Consider the following 10,196-nt stretch of genomic DNA (forward strand, 5'->3'; position numbering starts at 1 on the left):
CTACATTGTTAATTTTAGTTAATTCTAATGTACATGTTTGTGGCTGGGCACTGCTAGTGTTTGCCATGTGAGACAGGGAAGTTTGAGATGGTCACAAACAGCAATGTCATCAGGACAACCAATCTGCTAAATATTAAGCAGAGATGATCCTAGGACCATCGCACCAAGCTGGGGTGGACAAGGTAGAAAGAGCATGTGAGTGAATCTTTGGAACCTTTCCCAGATTCTGCTGCTTCCAGATGGATGATGTAAACTCTCCATCTTGAAGGCACTGAAAGGGAAGCTAGCAACTGGGAAGCTGAGTGTTTCTCCCAGAATTTGAGGTGGAAACAGAACACAAATCTTCCCCAGTATTACTGATGTCCCTCTCCCTAGGCTTCTGAGCAGAGTGATGCTGTCTGATCAAGTGGGAGGTGAATGCGGTGCTCCCTAATCAATAGTATTTCTCAGTTCCATGAGACATATGAACCCTGTCACATGCAGACCCCGCAGTTGAAGCCAGAGCACCATGACCAGTGTCCAGTGCTGCCCCTACCTTAGGTGATCCCACCCCACAGGACCTGGTGATGAAGGCTTGAGTGACAGGGAAGGGCTTTGGGGAGCCTGCCAATTAGCAATAAGGGTGCAGACCTGGGCTTCCAGGTTCTGAGCAAGGGAACATTCTATGTCCTGAGTGTGATCCAGGTCAAGGTGTTTGATAAAAGATATTACGATAAATTATATTCTTAAGAAATTGAAAACACATAAGACATCTGATTATTGTAGGACTGTTTGCGTTTTATACTACTAAAGTGGTAAAAATAAATTTTTCAATGTGCAGTAGTTTATTGGGAATCTCCCAACCTCTGCCCTTCCCGTGATGACTCCATGGTCTTTGCAGGTTGTATGGTCACTTGGCTGCTGCCATACCACTCAGATGCATCCTCAGTACAACCCCAAGATCTTCCCCAAACAACTTAAATGAACAGCTTCTACCTTCAGATACCACATACCATTGCCTAATTTTTATGCAACTTATTAACTACTGAAATCATTCTATTCAGTTTCATTATATAGTTATTGTTCTGTGCATGGCTCATTCCCCTACTGAATATTAGTACTTGGAATAAAAAATTATCTTATTTATTTACATGCACTTGACCCTCAAATGATAGCATCTATTGGTTCTGAAAACTCTGACATTAATTTAAATCCCTTAAAAGCAACTTTATGCTTCTTTTTTTAATTAAAAGAAATATGGTGCAATCTCCTCAACTAAGGAAACCAAACGACTTTTACAGTTGAAAATGATTAACTAGAGGTGGGAAAACATATTGACAAAAGTAGCAAACATTATCTTGATGTTAAATAAACACAGTTTGCATGTAAAGTATACAATTATGATTAATTGTATTCAACACAGGAGGAAGAAAGGCCCTCATGGTTGTTGGAACTTGCTGGAGAGGGTGGGGGAGTCAGCCCTTAGAAGCAGAGGAGGAGCTGATGAGTGATCTCAGGCAGGCATCCAAAACCAGGACCTAATATGATTCGTTACAATGTTCTTTTCCTTAAGGTTTGATATTTTAAGGAAGTCCTGCTGGAAAACTTTTGGGCACATTCAGAGAATACATGGAATAAAGATTAAAAACAGTATATTTCAAAATACTATTAAACAGCTCAGATACACAGGAACTAAAGTATCTTATAAAATATAATATCTTCCTCACCCATACTTGATATTTGGGTTTAACCAATCATGGCTCAAAATTAGACATCCTCCACATTGTGTTCTCCAACTTGAAACATCATACGCCTGAAACCATAATGTAGACATATTATTTTTTATCATATTTTTCATCTTGGAATAAAATATGTGTTGTATGGTAAAAAAAAAAAGTTTATTGAAAAGTGATATAGTTTTGTGACCAAATATGATGAAAATCATTAAAGTGTCGCTTACTGTGATGCCAGTCTACATCGCTAATGACTAGATCGTATCCCCAAAGTTATTTTTGAATGCATAGATAAGTGCACAACAAACAACGTCAAACAAATGAACTTAGTTTATATTAGAATCACCAAGTATTCACAGTAGGATACTGGTCTTACAATTAAGTATGGCAAAATTTAAAAAAAATACATCTTCAAACAGCACTTTGGATTTTGGATGAGAATGAAAGAGGAGACAGACAATGTTTCTGATATGCAGAACAGAAATTCTCTCTAAGGATCATGGGTGATCCTCCTGTAATTCCTATGTCCAGCAAGATATGAAACAAAATGTCCATTTAGTTTTATCACCTTCTTTAATCTCCCAAAGTTACATTATCTTGCTTGGGAGTGCCTTGGTATACTCAACTTTTGGTGAAGCATTTCACATTGAAGAATTGAGGATTCTTAATTTCAACCTCTTTAGGCCTGGAGTCCTATCCTGCTCCTAAGACTGGTAATAAATGATTCATTTCTTTTTTTACTTTAGATAAATATTATTTTGGAGACCGTCTTATTTTCAAAAGCCCTAGCTGAATGTCTATATTTATACTGCCTATGGACCAGTTTCCATACATGAAAACCTAAATATCCATTGCTTCCTGAACTCCCCATTGACTCCTACACTGATGAAAGTGAACCTTAATGTTAATCTGACTTATAAAGCCTGAGGCTTCAGGGGACTTCTTTTGAAATAAGATCACTGTGTGACTCCTTTGAACCCACACTCACTGACACCTGAGTTCATGGGCTCTTTTGTCACTACATCTCCAGGCCATCACCTATTCCCCTTCTAATCTTTACCCTTTAAAACCTATTTGCCATAAATGAATTACTATTTCTCTGAAGAAATATCCAAAGTTTGTGTGTGTTTGTTTGTTTTTTACCAACTTGTAGAAAATAGTTTATGTAAGTCTATGGAAAGAAAAGGGAGAGGTAATCTTCAACTGCTCTGCACATATTCTGAAAAAGACTTGTTAAAGATGAAGTTATAAGACAGTGACTCTTGGGTTTCAACTCTGCTGGGTGTGGCAGATGTCATGGTATTGCATAGATCATTGCCCCAGATGCCCCTACAATGGTTAGAAGAACAGGGTATCCCCAGTTTCTCTGTTCAGCCAGGCTGAGCTCGTTTTTGTTCTGGGTTGTAACTCAGTGTAAGGAAAACTATTGCTCTGCTGACAGTAATAAGTTGCAGCATCTTCACCTGGAAGGCGACTGATGGTGAGGATGAAATCTGTCTAAGATCCGTTGCCAGTGAACCTCAAGGGGACCCCCGACATGGACTGAGAAGCAAACTTGATGAGGAGCTTTGGAGCTTGATTTGGTTTCTGCTGGCGCCAGTATAAGTTACTGCTAATGCCCTAACTGACCCAGCAGGTGATGGTGACTTTCTCTCCTGGAGTCCCAGACAGAAAGGCTGGGGATGGGTCAGCACAATATTACCCCTGGAGGCTAACAACACACAGAAAATACTAACATGCCATAACGGTATGTGTATCAAAATCACCACTAATCTAGTTAGACAAGGAGGAAGCATATGCATTACTTTTTATAAATTCACATTAAAAAGCATGCTAAATTTCATAAGAGGCAGAGTTCTTAATGAAAAAAAAATCACTGATTGAAATAATGGTCCCACTTTTAGCTTTGTCCACATACTCTCACCCGGAACACAGAGCAGCAGAAACCCCAGGAGTTGCCATGGGGACATCTCGCTGGCTGCTTTTGACTTGCAAGTTTTGCTTCAGCCACATCTCAGAGAAAAAACCTCTTATAGATACTGAGAGGTGGGACCACTTTAGATGTGAGAGGAGGGATACATGCAAATTATGGGGCTTTCTTACTGGTTTAAATACACAGACATCACCGTTGCCAGGAGATCGCCCTCCCCGCCCCTTCCATGAGTGTGAGAAGCGCCCTCTGCTGGCACCTGCAGACGCATGGTGCTGAGGTTCTGACAGGGCTTGACCAGACCCTCCGCCCAGCTGCAGAGTGAAGACAGAGTCCATCGCAGTCTCTGGTAGGTTCTGCAGTCATCTGGGGTGAACAGGAGCTCATATCCTCAATCTCGGCCCAGGGCTACATTAACTCCCCTGCTCTCTATCACAATATAGGCCGAAGAAACCTTGATCCTGTGGACCTTTCACAAACCAACACCCCGCACAACAATATGTTGATGAGATCATGCAATAAGCAGAAAATAATATGGATTCTCAATATACAATGAAGACACCTGAGGAACAGAAGATAAGATTCATCGCTACAAATTTAAGGGCCTGTCACGTTGGGGAAGATATCAGGGATTTAGAGAAGGGGAGTGAGTCATGCTGATCATTCCTTTCAAAGTAAGGGAAAATAATTTCGTCTTGCACCTCCAACCAATGAGAACAAACCATAGTGTTGGCAAGCCCACCCTGTAGTGTTGTCACAACACATTCCACGCTTGGGTCTACTACACCATCTTGTTTATCAGCTTACTCGCAAGGCTGTCTGTTTGGAGTGGGCTCAGAGAATGAGAAGTTCTGTCCTAAGTTCAGGTTCTGATACAGGTGGCTCTGTTGCTTGGGTCGTGTGATCCAGCACATTGCTTGGGTTAGATGCATCTGTATTAGATGAGGACACTGTGAACTCTCTTGCCAGCTCCAAAATAGAATCACAGCGTCAGTCTCTGGGGTTCTAGGGTAGGACAGTGTAATGCCCAGAAAACAAACAAACAAACAATTTTCTGTTTAAAATGCAGCTCTCAGAATATCTCAGGGCCCTAGTAGATGTGCACATGAGGCAATAGGTAACTATGTGACTGAGCTGCCCCTCATCCACTGGGAATTTTAGTCTCAAAAATTTATATGTCCAGGTGATGTTCAGAACTACTCAGTATTACCATGGAGTTTGCACTTTCAGAATTGGGTGAAAAGAGATTCAGAGAAAGCATGCTTCACTTAGAATGACAGGTGTTCCAGTTTCCCATATAACTTTCCTCTCTTATGCTAATGTTCAATGACCTCATGGATTTTCCCATTCAGCTAATGCCAGAGGGGAAACACATAAAAACAAAAACAAACAAACAAAACCACAATGACAAAGAAAAAAGCTAGGCTTCTTCTTGAATGAATCTACACCATACATTCGTGTAAATAGGAGTGAATTCCTCCCACACTATGGCCACCATCATGGGTGGCTGTGAAATATTACCTGGAGTCAGAAGGTAGCTGAGCAGGACACACGGTAATCAAACTAACGTGAATAACGAAGTGTGAGTTAATTATATACATGGATTCCTGGGAAGCTGGTTGGCCAACATCCTAGAAAACGGATTGGAAGATCAGAGACAAGAAGCCCTAGAGAAGAGACATGTCAATGCACTCATGGGAGTAGGAAATTATGTGTGCAGAAATTTGTTATTGTATCAAAACAGCAGAGAATGTCTGCCATAGGTGAAACAACAAACAATCCATGCTCATGAATCATCCACCTTTACACAGGTTAACCGAACCTAGACTCTTCCCTTAACTCCCACAGTATTTGCATAAGAATTGTTTATACAAAGCAGCTGTGGTGACCTGGAGTGCACATGTGCAACACATGAGCCGTGACTTTCCATCACTATCTGCACCAGTGCTGATCCAACTGTTGCCACTTCTGGGACTTCTCAGCAGCAGAGGCAAATAACCATCAGAAATTTGGTGATAATTTGGGATATTAGATCACTTTCCCTGGAGATGGCTGTAACACATTTGTACTAGGATTCTTCTGTGTTCTAGATAAATGTTTGCCTTTTCTGCTCACCTATAATTGACTATTACCATGTTTAGAGTCTGTATGTGTTATTGATATGGGAATATTTCATAATCGGGGCACTAAAACGTGGAGAAAGAAATGAAATAATAGACACATGATCATGGCATCTATTGGTCCTACCAAATACTTCACCCAAGGAAGTCCATGTGGGTATGACCTTATGACCTTCTACTGACTTCAGATACTCTCCTTCAACATGTGCTGAATCTTTTTTTTTTTTTTTGAGACAGAGTCTCGCTCTGTCACCCAGGCTGGAGTGCAGTGGCCGGATCTCAGCTCACTGCAAGCTCCAGAATCTTTAAACTGATGACCATGTTAACATGAAGCAATGGTTTAGGAAGTCATAGGTCAGAAGTAGGAGGAAACTCTCTTATGATTCACAGGAACACAGCTGGGTTACATGGGTTTCCAGTCATGCAATTTTAGACCTTGCTGACCACAGGGCCTGGTACAAAGGAATGAATGCCTTTACATGTATCCTCAAGTACAATATATAGAATAGTCTAAATTGAAACTCAAAGCTATGGTGATGCAGGGTACCCCCATGCCAACACACACAAGGACAACCAAATAATTACCTATTTCAGCAAAGTTAAACAGTAAACCTATCATGAAGTGATAGTTCTCTGTTCCTTATATGGTGACAGGAGTATGTCAGGGAATATGTCTGGACTGAAAGACAGTGAAGAACACATGTCAAAATCAGATGATGATTATCCTCAAATTAATATAAAGTAAAACTAGGAGTCATTAAAACAAAACAGATAAAATAAAACATTTTTAAATAAATCCAAGACTGATATGTGACCCAGTTTTGGCTCCAGCTCTTCCAGAAGATAACAGGCTCCAGGGCTCAACAAATGCATGCTTATGTTTTTAGTTTTGTACCAGCAACTTGTGTCATATGTGCTCATTTTCTGTGTCAGACCTTAAAGTACAAATCAACCTTTTCAAAGTAACCCCGGCCACATACTGGGACTCACGGGGATACCGGCACTTCTGAGCATCCACCTTTCCAAGAAGAATAACCTAAGATTATAACAGACATCAAGGATCAGACTAATAGCTGGTGTCAGGTGTTTTTAAAAGGCCTCATCCAACATAAGGAGGGCAGCGGTTGTTTTCCTGTACATGCATTTGTCTTTCTTGTCAGTTATATTTCTGCATGAAATATTATTTGAGGATTTTCCAAGTGCTTTCATCACAGTTAAGAAATTCTTCCATAATATGGCATTGAATCAGGCAACTTATTTACAAAAAAAATAAAAAGTAAGGCAAAGTGTGCAGCTCATGATCTTATCACCTGCACAGGTGCAGCTGTCTCTACAGAAGGAGCACCGTAGAATCCCCTGTTTCTAGTGTAAAGCTTCCCGACTTTTATATATTGGACTTTAAAAGTTTGTAATGTGGAAGTTCATCATAGGAACTGGGTCATTCCTGCGATGCTCACCTAAAACAAAGTCAAGAAGCCAGGGTGAAAAAGCACTCAGGATATGAAACACTGCTCCCAGAATGTAATTCTCTGTGAGCCTGACTGCTTGTTGTAACCTGAAACTAGTTTTATCTACATCTTCTCAGATAACTTGCTAAAACTCAAGGACTAATTTTGCCCACTACCATTGCTGACCAGTCTCAGTTGCCAGCTCCAACCCTTACTTGTGCCACTTAACTTTCTCAAAGGGTAATACCTAACATTTTTCTTTATTTTTAATAAAACCTCTTCTATTTGTTCCTCTGACATATGTAAGACCACCCAGTCTTCCTGTATGCTCCATATTGCAACTCTGTCTTCCCAAAGAAAACAATAAATGTAGAGACGAATCTCTACATTTTATTTTGACTTCAACAATAGTTCAGACAATTCTCTGTATTCTAATAATTCCTGCTTAGAATATCTATAGTGACTTTTCCTTTGCTGTATGAATCTCAATTGAGTCCATAAAACAGAATCCTCATGTGTAACCATTTCTATCCTTCATTAAATCTGCATCTGAGGAACACTTCCAGCCGATAGAGGCACCAGGAGGAGCAGCTGGGGCAGCCCAGCCTCACACACCTGCTTCCCTGGGACGTTTATGTTTAGGTGTGTAACACTGTGGGAGGGTAACTGTAATACTGTTGACAGTAATAACTAGCAATATCTTCAGGCTGCAGGCTGCTGATGGTGAGAGTGAAATCTGTCCCAGACTTACTGCCACTGAACCTCGAAGGAACCCCAGATTGCAAACTGGATGCACTATAGATCAGGAGCTTAGGGGCTTTCCCTGGTTTCTGCTGATACCAGGCTAAACTACTACTAAAGCTCTGACTTGCCCGGCAAGTGATGGTGACTGTGTCTCCTACAGATGCAGACAGGGAGGATGGAGATTGGGTCATCTGTATGTCACCTCTGACTCCTGAGATTGGAAACATAAAAACAAATATGCAGACAATTAATCATGTTATAAGGCCTTCCCTGAATGGCTAGGCAATATTGACCACACTAGGCTGAGTAAATTGCTAATGCTTTTCCTTACCTGAGAGCCAGAGCAACAGGAAGCCCAGGAGCTGAGTGGGACCCTCCTGTCCATGCTGTGTCCTGACGGGGACTGACTCCTGCACAGGGTGTGACCAACCCATTAATAAGTCTTCAGGGCTGTGGGCTGTGACCCGGGAACATGCAAATCAACAGGAGATGGGGCAGGTTGGGCACAGCTGCAGGGGTTGGTTCTCAGTAACTCAGCATAGGTTCAGTGTCCCCAGTGTCCCAGCTCAGACCAGGATAGCACAGATTTGTCTGCAGAGATTGTGTTTCTTCCTGGAGACAATTTCATAAGAAACATTTTTGAAATAGTTGTCAAAATTAGAAATATTCCTGAGGACTAGCTGGAGTAATGTATTTTATTGGTGTATTGGGCCTGTTTAGGAGAATATCTTGTTTATAGGGAACACTTTGAAACTGCCTCTGCAAAAATTGTAACTGAGGAAATTATGACAATGAAAGAGATCAGACCTAAACGACTCCATGTTCCTTCTAACCTAATCTTTAAGCTGTCCTTATGCATTCCTGGAAATGGGCTGAACTGACCTAGGGAAGGAATTTAGTTTATAGTTTGACTCTGAAACAAAATTGATAATAGCCCTTTCCTGAAAAGACACCCTTCTTGCCCTAGGATCAGTTTGCTTTTGTAGGACTTACAAATTAGCTTCAAGATTAGAAATTACGGTTTAGGGGTCAAGTAGCCTCTGGCTGCAAGACTCTGAACCTCCCCAAATTGCTCCTGGGGATAGCATCACTTGGGTTAAATCTCTTGGGTAAAACCTCTTGGGTAAAACCTAAGAGATTAGTGCTGGAGACATTTTGCAGACGCTGCACTTGCTTGGTCAGCTGACACTACCCAGACAGGTAATCTGAATCAACCAGTTCAGTGATCCCATCCAGGAATGGACGACTGCAAGAAAACCTCACTTCAACCACCGCCACACCCACATGATCCCGTCTTCAACCTGACCAATCAGCACTCCAATTCCCAAGCCCCTACCTGCCAAATTATCTTTTAAAACATCCCCAAATATTCTAGGAGACTGATTTGAGTACTAATAAAAGTCCAGTCTCCCACACAGCCAATTCTTCGCGAATTACTCTTTCTCCATGGCAATTCCCCTGTCTTGATAAATCAGCTCTGTCTAGGCAGCAGGCATGGTGAATGCATTGGGAGGTTACAACATGGTAAAGTGTTAGAGGGTGGGGTCATCAGGTCTTCAGTATAGTCTCAAATGTTTCCAGTTACAGGAGGGGGTACTTTGTGCTGTACTTGCAACTTTTTTTATGAATGTAAAATTGTTCCTTTCTTTTAAAATTTAAAAATAAAATGTATCAAAATAATGCTGAATTACTGAAAATATCTTATAATGCTATTAAGCCATGCTTCTTTCCAGCATAAGATTAAGCAACTTACTGCAGATACGCAACAATGGCAGGCTGTTTCCTCAATGCGTGGGTCCCTCAGAGATCCATCATTATTCAGAGCTATAGGTGTCTTTAAAACCCAGAGTCTGAATTAGTTGCACCTTACTCTTGGTTTGGGGACTTCCATATTCTCCCCTTTTCTGCTATTGAATATTGTTTCCCACAGTTCATCAGCATGAAAGGCTGAATAATGATGCAGATCTGATTACTTCAACAAAAGTCACTGTATTTGCCTCCAACTGTAGGAGCCTGGCCTAGGATAAACTTGAACCCCTGGGTTAATAAAGGCTCCAGTGATAATTATCTCCAACGTAGAAAGATAAAGATCATATTCCCCGGCTAATGCTATGAGATGCACTTTCCACCAGCATGTTCCTGAGGACTCAGAAGCAGCTCTCCTGGAACCTGGCAGTTGAGGGAGAGGGCCTGGGGAAACAGGCCAGGAAACTCTCCCTCCAAACAAGGGCAGCTGCTGCTC

General features: G+C 41.3%; 1 long non-coding RNA gene across 2 annotated transcripts; it reads right to left on the bottom strand.

The window, feature by feature from the left end:
• Window positions 1–1,306: 1,306 nt before the first annotated feature.
• Window positions 1,307–7,826, bottom strand: LOC126934483 (uncharacterized). Of its 2 annotated transcripts, XR_007718958.1 has the most exons (4): window positions 7,073–7,826; window positions 6,348–6,441; window positions 5,164–5,273; window positions 1,307–4,647 (listed from the first exon to the last, which is right to left on the bottom strand). It is a non-coding gene; the product is annotated as an uncharacterized LOC126934483 (long non-coding RNA). The 2 variants fall into 2 exon arrangements; XR_007718957.1 differs by having other exon boundaries at window positions 6,348–7,826.
• Window positions 7,827–10,196: the final 2,370 nt, after the last annotated feature.

This window comes from Macaca thibetana, chromosome 13 (genome assembly GCF_024542745.1).
Source record: "Macaca thibetana thibetana isolate TM-01 chromosome 13, ASM2454274v1, whole genome shotgun sequence".
Taxonomy (NCBI): domain Eukaryota; kingdom Metazoa; phylum Chordata; class Mammalia; order Primates; family Cercopithecidae; genus Macaca; species Macaca thibetana.